Source organism: Nelumbo lutea, chromosome 7 (assembly GCF_056320005.1).
Source record: "Nelumbo lutea isolate HS-2025 chromosome 7, American lotus-T2T, whole genome shotgun sequence".
NCBI classification, from domain to species: domain Eukaryota; kingdom Viridiplantae; phylum Streptophyta; class Magnoliopsida; order Proteales; family Nelumbonaceae; genus Nelumbo; species Nelumbo lutea.
Genome location: NC_142690.1, coordinates 55,144,881 through 55,155,356, shown reverse-complemented (window position 1 = coordinate 55,155,356; position 10,476 = coordinate 55,144,881).

Here is a 10,476-nt window from a genome sequence, read left to right as displayed (position 1 = left end):
TAACCCCACTCAATTTTTTTTTTTTTTTTTTTTTTTAGGGGGGGGAGTACATTAGGGGCCCATTTTCTAATTAGACTTCATATTGGGTCCCATCCAACATCTTTCTTGGGCCTAGTTTTTGTTATTTTTTTCTTAGTGGGCCTAGTAACTCTTTTTCATTCAATCTTATATTGCACTCTATTTACTTCACTTCATGGGCCAAAATTTACATACCAACAAATGCCCCCCAAGTTGGTGGTTGTTATTATAATTGGTAATGCAACCACCAACTTGCAAAGTTTACACTCATGTAGGGTAAGAGTAGAGAATTTTCTCTCTTTTTTTTGTACCATCAGTAGTTCATACTCTTGCATGTTACGAGTAGAATTATTTTTTCTTGTTTTAGTTGTTCACAATTTATATTCGTACGGGCCAGGAGTAATACATAAATGTCTTTTTTTATTTGATTTGGTCGCTCATAGTTTATACTCATACGGGCTAGGAGTGATACAAATAATTTATTTTGTGATTGCACTTTTTTAGGTTGCCTACGTACCCCTTAGAGGGATCAAGTCATGATGTAGTTCATAAAGTAGTTTGTACTTGTGACTTAGGGTTTTGTATATAGTTTAGGCTCTTATCTAGGAGCACTTAGTGGGTAGTTTAAGCTCATGTCCAGAGCACATTTTGAGTTATTTTAGAAGTTGAATATATAATATATACTCATACTCAAGAGTCTTGTAGACAGTTTGTGCTCGTATATGGGAGCAAATTTTGAGTAGTTTCAAAATGATGAGTAGTTTATACTCATACTCTTGGTGTTTTGCAGATAGTTTATGCTCGTATCTGGGACCAAACTATGAGTGTTCCCTATTTTTGTAAGATAATTTAAACTCATATCTAGGAGCATAGATAGTTTAGGATCATATCTAGGAAAGATTTGAGTGAGTTTTTTTTTTTTATTAGACAATTTAGGCTTGTATCTAGGAGCAAATTTTGAGTTGTTTAGGAGGTCGAGTAATTTATATTCATACTCGAGAGCCTTGTAGATTGTTTATGCTCATATCCAGGAGCACATTTTAAATGAGTTTTTGTTTTTTGTTTTTTTTTCTAATTAGATAGTTTAAACTCATATCTGGTAGCATTAATAGTTTTAACTCATATGTAGGAGCAAATTGAGTAAGATTTTTTTTTTCTAATAGATAGTTTAAGCTCGTATCTGGGAGCACAGATAGTTTAAGCTCATATTAAGGAGCAAATTGAGTAATATTTTTTTTTCTAATAGACAGTTTAGGCTCGTATCTGGGAGCACAGATAGTTTAAGCTCATATCCAAGAGCGAATTGAGTGAGATTTTTTTTCTAATAGACAGTTTAGACTCGTACCTAGGAGCATAGATAGTTTAAGCTCATATGCAGGAGCAAATTGAGTGAGAATTTTTTTCTAATAGACAACTTAGGCTCATATCTGAGAGCACGGATAGTTTAATCTCATATCCAAGAGCGAACTTTGAGTTAATTTGATTGATTTTCTTTCTACATAACATGTGACTATGTGCACAACTACACATTCCTTGGAAAAAAATCTCATTTGTATGTACTCTTGTAGAGTAATTGGAAATCGAGGGACTTGTTTCAAAACTTCATTAATTACCACTCGCAGTGGCTAGGTAGCAATGTTCTTGCCTTGTCTTTTCTTGCTTTTGGGGGGATTTTGTGATCGAACATTCCTTTTAATTTGCTTTGATTGTCCGCAAGATAGAGTGGATTGATGTGTCACATAATGCTCTCAACATGTAATGATGGTCTAATCATCTTCTGAGAGTGATGTGGGAGACCGACGTGAAGGAATTTCTTTGGAACTTAAGGCCTATGCTTGTGTTCGATTTAGTACTGCCCCTAATGTATGGCAACAAATTAAAAACAGTTATTATTTCTTGACAAAATGGCTAAATACCCGATGGTAACAACAATACTTCGGATGATCAAATTTCTCTTCCTCTTTTGGGTGTTTACTATCAGGAAGCTCTATAAGCTTTTCAGTTAGAAGGGCATCCAACATCTTTGGGACATCTAAGTCTAGGAATGGATACACCTTCGCTTCTAATTCCTTAAGAGTGAGTTTTGGATTTTCTTTCTCTTGTTGAATATTTGATTTTATTTCTTTCTTGTCTTTTTTTCTTCTCCATAACCTTGAGAGGGGCTATTGATGTTCCTAGAACTTGCATCAGCCTAGACAATTTCATCTCATTTCCACCATCTTTCTTTTCCTTTTTTGTTTGGAAATCATCAAAGTGATGTTCTCCAAAGGTAGCCAAGCTAAGTTCCATGTCATGGGCAGGGGTGGCCAATTTCACAAATGTTCAGGGTTTTATTCGCTTAAGGATGTAATGCAAACCCCAATGCATGCCTTGCATACAAGTATCAATAGCTAAAGCTTCTAAGAGCTTGTCTTAACAATTGAGGTAGAGATTTCTCCACTTGTCAATATGGCCAACGACTAGTTCATATTTTCTCTATTTTGTGCAAGGTTCAAATTATTGGAAACACTATGCGTATTAGAATTAAAAATTTAAGAGAGGTATCGAGATACGCCTTGAATACACATGGATACGGACGAAAAATTAAGATACACATGAAAACACATGGAAATGTTATAAATACTCTAATAAATCATAAATAAACATCAATATCACTAAATATAAGACTTAAATGAGCTATTTATACATAAAAACCACGTGTTTTAATGGTTTTTTTTTATAAAAAACATATTATAATCAACAAATGGGAACAAAAACATACTATTTACTAAATTACTTAATTCAATTCCAATCTTCCAAGTTCCAACTTCAAATTTTAAATCTATTATAATTTACAAATTCAACATTTGAATCCCATTATGATGTTTAAAAGTTAAAACTTTACATGAAGTCATGAATCACATAAAAGTTATATTATTATATAAATTATCCAATTTTAAGTGTTAATGTATTAGTAAATTAATTTTCAATTGTTATTATGAAATATTTTATTTTTTAAATATTTTTTCAATTATTATCTAATACAAATATCCAATTAAACAAATAATAACTGTTTTCATATTTTTTAGGCCACAATTATATTCATGTTCAAATTATAGATTACCATGTGAAATATATCAATGCCTTTTATTTTGTACATTTTAAATATTTTTAAATATCACTAAAAAAACTTTTTAATTGTTTTAAACATTTTTCGAAGTGTTATCTAATCCATTTAAGCAATTAACAATCATTGGATCAAATAATTATGTAAAATTTGTAATTATTGAATCAAACATTTTTCTGTATTTTTTAAATAATTATTTATTTTTACTCAAATAATTATTTTGCATGTTTTACTCTAAAAATTAAACAAATATTTTTTTTGAATGGCTTCATGGACATCTATTATTTTTATTCTAAAATTAATAATTATTTTGCATGTTTTATTCTAAAAACTAAATAATTATTTAATTTTATTCAAATAATCATTTTCATGTTTTATTATAAAAATGAAATTAAAATAAAAAAAAGTAAATATGGTACAGAAAATTTGAATGAATTTATGGACATAATAGATGAAATACTTATTTTGCATATTTCATTCTAAAAACTAAATAATTATTTATTTTTATTGAAATAATTATTTTGCATGTTTTATTTTAAAAATTAAACTAAAATTTAAAAATTAAATATGTAACAGAAAAATTGAATGGGTTTATGAACATAATAGATCATCCATATATTTATTGAAAATATTTATTATTAGAATTTTATCATATCAAAAAGTTGGAGAACTAAATAAATATTTATAATCTAAAAATAAAAATAAAAAACAAATTAAAATTTTCATATGATATTTCAATATACTGATGTCATTCTTATCTCTACAACATACTCAACCTATAGGGTTAGATCACAAAAAAAACTGAAGAAATTATCTATGTATTATATATTATTCTAAAAATTAAAAAGTAAAAAATAAATTATTTAGGAGAAATTTAAATTGATCTATGGACATGATAGATCATCCATAGATCTACAACAAAATCAATATTTAGAGGTAGATCACCAAAAAAAAAACCTAAAACTTTCATTTCTTTCAGATTTTTAATGTTCTAGAAAATTTTCAAATATTCACAAAGATCTACATATTGGAGCAAAATAAATGGGATTTTTTTCACAAGAATAACATATCAACATACACAAAGATGTTTCTAAGCATCCAAACCAAAAATGCAAAACCATTGGCCGAGATTGTAAAAAAATTGAAAAAACATACATATTTTCGCTCATTTTTTAACAATTTTGAAAAACTTGTTGGATCTTGAAAATATGTGGAGGTTCTGGTGGGTTTTGGCTAGATTTCAATCTCCAATAATGGTATGAAGGTTTCTAGAGGGTTTTGGGAAGAAAGAGGGCTTTTGAAATGGGTTTAGAAGCCCTCTTTTGAATGAAGTTTTTTTTTTTGTTTTTCCACAACAGTAAAATCACACTATATTGGCTGATACGCTATTGTATCGATTGCGTATCAGCCGTTATAGCACCGAAATAGGCCGATACTCACCAAAATGTTACCAATGTGGACACGATATGTTTCCGGAACAGCGAAAAGGAATGGTACTAAAGATTTGGTTCCATTCCCCATGCCGGAACCTCAAAGATATAATACATATCGACTAATATGGGCCGATACGTAACGAAATTTTGAGCCTTGATTTTTTGGTAGTGAGTTCATACATGTTTACAGTACGTTGAGTACTATAGAAGCAATGTAGAAGAGAGGTCGGTGTACCAGTCAAAAGCATTTCCTCATAGAGATCGTACGAATTGCTTTACCATTAAATCATTGAAAGTTCCGATATTGTTGCATGTCTCTACAAAGTGTGCAATATGTTGCCTAAGGTTACCTTTCCCATCAAATTGTTGAAATTTCGGGGGTTGGTACCCTAATGGCAAAAGCATATGATCAATGCGCTCAGTATATGGCTTATTATACACTAAGGATGATTTTGAGGCACCTCCATACTGAGCAAGTATCGTGTCAACTATTGTGTTTTGGAGTTGTTGTACTAAGAGGGAGGTAAGTGAAGCATGCTGGATGTCCCGTATGTCATACGTTCTGGTAACTCCTCTCGGGGAGGGTTTACTTGCAGGGTGAACCCTCGTGGGTGTGAAGGCCCTTGGCTGGATGTCGTTGTTTGCATTTGCTCCATTCACTTCATCAGAGAAGCAATTTAAAAATCATTCTCTTTAACCGTCTTTGTTAACTTAGCGATGGTCGCAGCCATCTCAGCAAGTTGTTCTTCAACTGTAGTATCTCCCACTATCATGACGGGTGTTATTGAAGTGTAGGAGCGAGTCTGCATGTAATCAGACCCCCCGGACTTAGGAGAGTTGGGATGTGAGCCAAACCATGAGCCAGTACTTGATTCTGAATCCAACATTGGCATTCCTTCACTTGGATGCTCAAGTGGATTTGTTATGATGAAATCTTTCGTCGGGATACCCCCACTTCGTATTAGCGTCCTTTGCCGTTGGCAACCTTGAAAGTCCCTTTTTGGCATTTCGGACTTTTGAAGGGACCCCTTGAGTTCCATAGAAGGTGAGTGGTGAAACCAGTTGTGAATTCTCGGACTTTGTCATAAGGCGAGTGTTTGGTCTCTCATACTTAGAAGATGGAAAAACACTTGAACTAGATGAACTTGAGCTATATGTGGCATTTTTCTTGTTGCCGACGACACTTGAAACAATTTTCTTTGAAGCCATATGTCCAAACCATTTGCAAAAACAATTTTGATGTACTAACTTGAGAGATGAGAGGAAAGAGAGTTCTCACCGAGTGTGCTAGAAATTTGTTGACACAAATTTCACGCTAAATTTAGAGCACAAAAAATTAATGAAGACAAATCAAAGGAATTTAAATCATTTTTTTTGCTGAAATTTAAGTGGGAAACAAATTCTTTTTTTTTTTTTGGCAAAGGAAAACCCCTGATTCTCTTGTCATGAACACCACCCGAACTTGCACTTGTTACTTGTTACGAACATGATTCGAAAAGCTTAACAACTTGTTGTAGAAAGAACTTGCAACGATCAATTGTGCACGCACAAGGTAGGAGAATTTTCTTTTTCTTTTGTTGTAGTAATTTGATGAAGCTTTTGATTACAACAACCCAAAGGCGAATCCTTCAGTCGACATGGCACGGAACTTTAACGGTTTCAAATCTTTAATGATTGAGGAGCCGAAATTCTAATTCTTCTTCCCTTGATGTTGGTGCAGACCATCTCTTCTTCTCTAGAAACTTTAGCAGCAGCGTCGAAACTAGACCTTTTTTTTTAATTTTCTGTCTCATCCTTCCTTTCTCTTTTTTTTTTATTTTTATCTTCTCTTTTCTATAAAATAACTTGATCTCCTCTTTCCAAGGGGGTCCGTTCTTCTCATCCCATCTCCCGTTTTTTTAATGAATTAGGTTCATTTGAAGAATCCGCCCAACTCATTCAAATGCATGAAAGGAAAGCCAATCCTTGACAGCGGTGGCTTCCTTTCAAATGCTTTTAATTTAGAGGGGAAGTCACAAGGTTTATTTGAACGACATCCTATGTGATCAGCTTTAATGGGATTCTCTCAATTAAGATTTGTATTATTTTGGTAGGTTTGCTGGCTCGAGATCTCCAATTAAGGGGACCATGGTGATCTTTGTATAAGATTGATTGGAAGGGTTTGTGAATGTACCACTTGGCAACAGATTAAACCCCACATATAAAAGGAAATCTATTAATTGTGCTAAGCAAATCCTCCTTGAGTCAGCCAACCATATCTTCCTTTCAACCAAATTGCTAATTAGGCACTATTGCCAATCAGTTGGGCCCCACTAAAATTTATTATAGAAAATCTATCTGATTGATTAAAAGTTTAAGAAAATCTTTCTAATTGCCCTGAATGGTGGGCTTTGTCTCAATATTCAATCCTCTACGCTCTTGGTTTTGAATCTAATGGTGCGTTTCTCTCTCTCTTTTGAAGGTTAACCCCACTCAATTTTTTTTGGGGAGTACATTAAGGGGCCCATCTTCTAATTAGACTTCATACTGGGTCCTATCCATCATCTTTCTTGTGCCCAATTTTTGTTATTCTTTTCTTAGTGGGCCTAGTAACTCTTTTTCATTGAATCTCATATTGGGCTCTATTTATTTCACTTCTTAGGTCCAAAATTTACATATCAATAGTGTCTGAGGGCTGATAGAGCCGAGGGCTTGTAAGTCTGACTTGTAGAGGAATTAACACGTCAAAGGCCCCAAGTGTTATCCCAGGGGCGGAGGCTCTGACGATCAAGCTAGTAAGTGCATACTGAGGGGTCAGACGAGGCCTGAGTATAGTAGCTCAGACGGGGTCACTAGGGAGCTAGAAAGCTTAGAGTAATAAATGTCAAGATGCTTATATGGGGAGTGACACCACTTATTTATACTTGAACCTGCCTGGAGTTTGTTATGAGCGAACAGGCAACATGTCCTCATCCTGGGCCTGCCATGTGCACGCCTGTCATTTGTCTTGCCATGTGCGCCTATGTCACATACAATCCATATAATTGATAATGAAATTATGTTAAAACCTTGAAATATTTGCTTTTAATATGCCAACCAATGAGATTCTTTCTGAGTCAATATTTGAAGATATATCGGAGTAGTTGTTGACAAGTTGTGACAATTGATCATTGTGATAAAATCTACTACTCTATCAGATTGTGTGAATTCTTTAAGTATGTTTCTTTTGATGAATACTTAAATTTGTGGTAGCAAATTTCAAACTAACTTGCAATCAAAGATTTCCTAAGGCTCAGTTTGGAAAGAGTACAAATACAAATTTGTAGAGTGCAAAACCTTGTATTTTGTATTAGTTTGTATGTATTTACACAATACATATTTGCATTTATACTCGTACCAAACTGAGCCTAATGTTCATTTGAGAAAGAGGCATGACACTGATTTATTGTTTTGAGTATAGAGAATGAGTCCTTCCCTTATTTCAATATTGAATATTCTTGAGGGATTGTATTGCAAGTGTTTATTAGGCCCAATCACTTAATGGACACTAATCACTAGGTCCAATAGGTTTGGGCTTTAGGGGTGACGAAGCCCAAACATAATATGTATGACATGTTAATATGTTATGGTTCCCACTTAAAAGATAAATGAGAATTCAACCATATGGTTTCCACTTGTTGCTAGCACTTAGGGTCTCCTATCTTTGTTTTACTATTATTACATGTCTAATTTTTTATTAATTTATCTTGACATGGAATAATTTAGCTTAAAGTGAGCACCATATATATTTCCCATCCCCATCCCCAATTTCTATGTAACTCCCTTATTCTCGTCCCAGATCCTGAAAATTTTCAGGGAGAGGAATAAACCTCCATCCCTGATGGAGATGGGTTTCCCACCCCAAATTCTTTTTTTGAGTTATCATCTTACTTTGAAAAAAAAAGATTTACTTAATACAAACAAAAAAATCATTAATCTAGATTGGTTAAACACTTTACCTATCATCATTAATAACTTATATATAAGGCTGAAGCAACTGAACTGAACAACTTATTGCTTTGTCTTATAGTGAATAAAATTGTCATATATAGAATATTTAAGGGTATGGCAACCCAGGCCGTTCAACTATTAAGCAACTTAATTATACGTAATGACTTATCCACTCATTTACTTCAGCCAGTACTTTAGTGCTAAGTAAACGATTCCTTAATCTCTTATCACACAATATTATACGATTTTTTATCACCTTTTAAATAAGAGAAGGTACTAAGGGTCAGTTTGAAAGGAGTACAAATGTAAATATGTAGAGTGATTTGTATATATTTATACTGTAGTTATTTATATTTATACTTTTTCCATACTGAGCCTAAATTGCACATCAAGACACATCGAATGATTCGACCATCCAAGTAATCAACTGTGGTTGAAAACACTAGGATCGATGCATGATGAGCTTTGTATTTGGGTAGGATAATTACTTGTTGAAACCCTTTTTTCTTATTCGAGCATCCCATTAAATTCTCACATCATACTTTTCAACCATATATATACAAGATCTCTATTGTCATTTGAGCCAAAGTTGTAATTATTTTAGGAATGCCAAAAAGTTAACAACAAGGAAACCATGCATGCTTTTATAGGAATCAGGTCAGGAACATATTAACACCTTTTGCCATCATGACTTTAGAGTCTGGCAATGTAATATAGGATCTGTGAGCACTGCCAAGTGGCTCATTGGACGCTGATATGGAGTCGCCACCCATCATATAAATGAATAAGGAATAGGTAAGGCCAAGTCACATGGTTGAACCCAAAACAAACAATGCTAACAAGCATAATTGAACAACACAAAAGGGAGAATTACCAAGCAATGCAAGAGATTAATTATTCAGTGAACAAAAAAAAAAAAAAAGAAAAGGGATTATTCCAAGATATGAAAACAATATGAGCTAGATATAATGATAATTATGCAATTAATTAGATGGTAACTGTTAATTTAACCCTAGGATGAAAATTACCTAACTAAAACATATATCTCCATGGAATGACATGATGAAATTTATTCAATATAATACAGATAAGACTAATATAAGTGAAACCAAACCAAGTTTTAAAATTTTGATATGATACAACCGATACAGGGCGTATCTTTGAAAAATAGATACGAGATACACATGATAATGTGATGTTTCTTCTTTTTTCATGCATATCAAACCCGTATCAGGGGTGTATCGGGGATGTATCAGGGCATATCGAAGGTGTATCGGGGCATATTGATAGCGTATTGATGAAAAATATATGACCGAAAACTAAAAAAATATATAAAGGGGGAAATCAAGCTTATTTTCCCCGAAATAAGTCTTCTTTCACCCCCAAATGACTCTAAAAACTCCAAACTTCATTCCTAGAGTGCTAGATTTGCAAAAGTTTGCAAGAAACAAGTGTGAATCATTAATTTTTTTTGAGATTTTTTTTTTATTTTGAAAAAATATGACAAAAATAGGTAATTTTTTTTTCAATTTTTTATAATATCTTGTGATTTCTTTTTTTTTCTTGAATGTTTAAATTTATGTTGATCTACATTTCTTACATTCAAAATCATAGTTTTTTTGTGTGTTATCAATAGATTTATAGAAATTTCATGAAGATATTTGGGAAAAATATAAATTAACAAAAAATTTGGAAATGTAATTTTTTCTCTACCTATAAAGACTAAATATGTTTTATATCTATGGATTTATCTATCATATCCATAGATCAATTGAAATTTATTCTTTAATTTTTTTAATTTTTAATTTTTTAGAATTAAAAATTAAATAATAATTAATTATGTTTTATCATTTGATCACAACAATTGAATATACTATAATTCTATGGATGATCTATTATATCCATAGACTAATTGAAATTTCTTCTTTAATAATTATTTTTATTTTTATT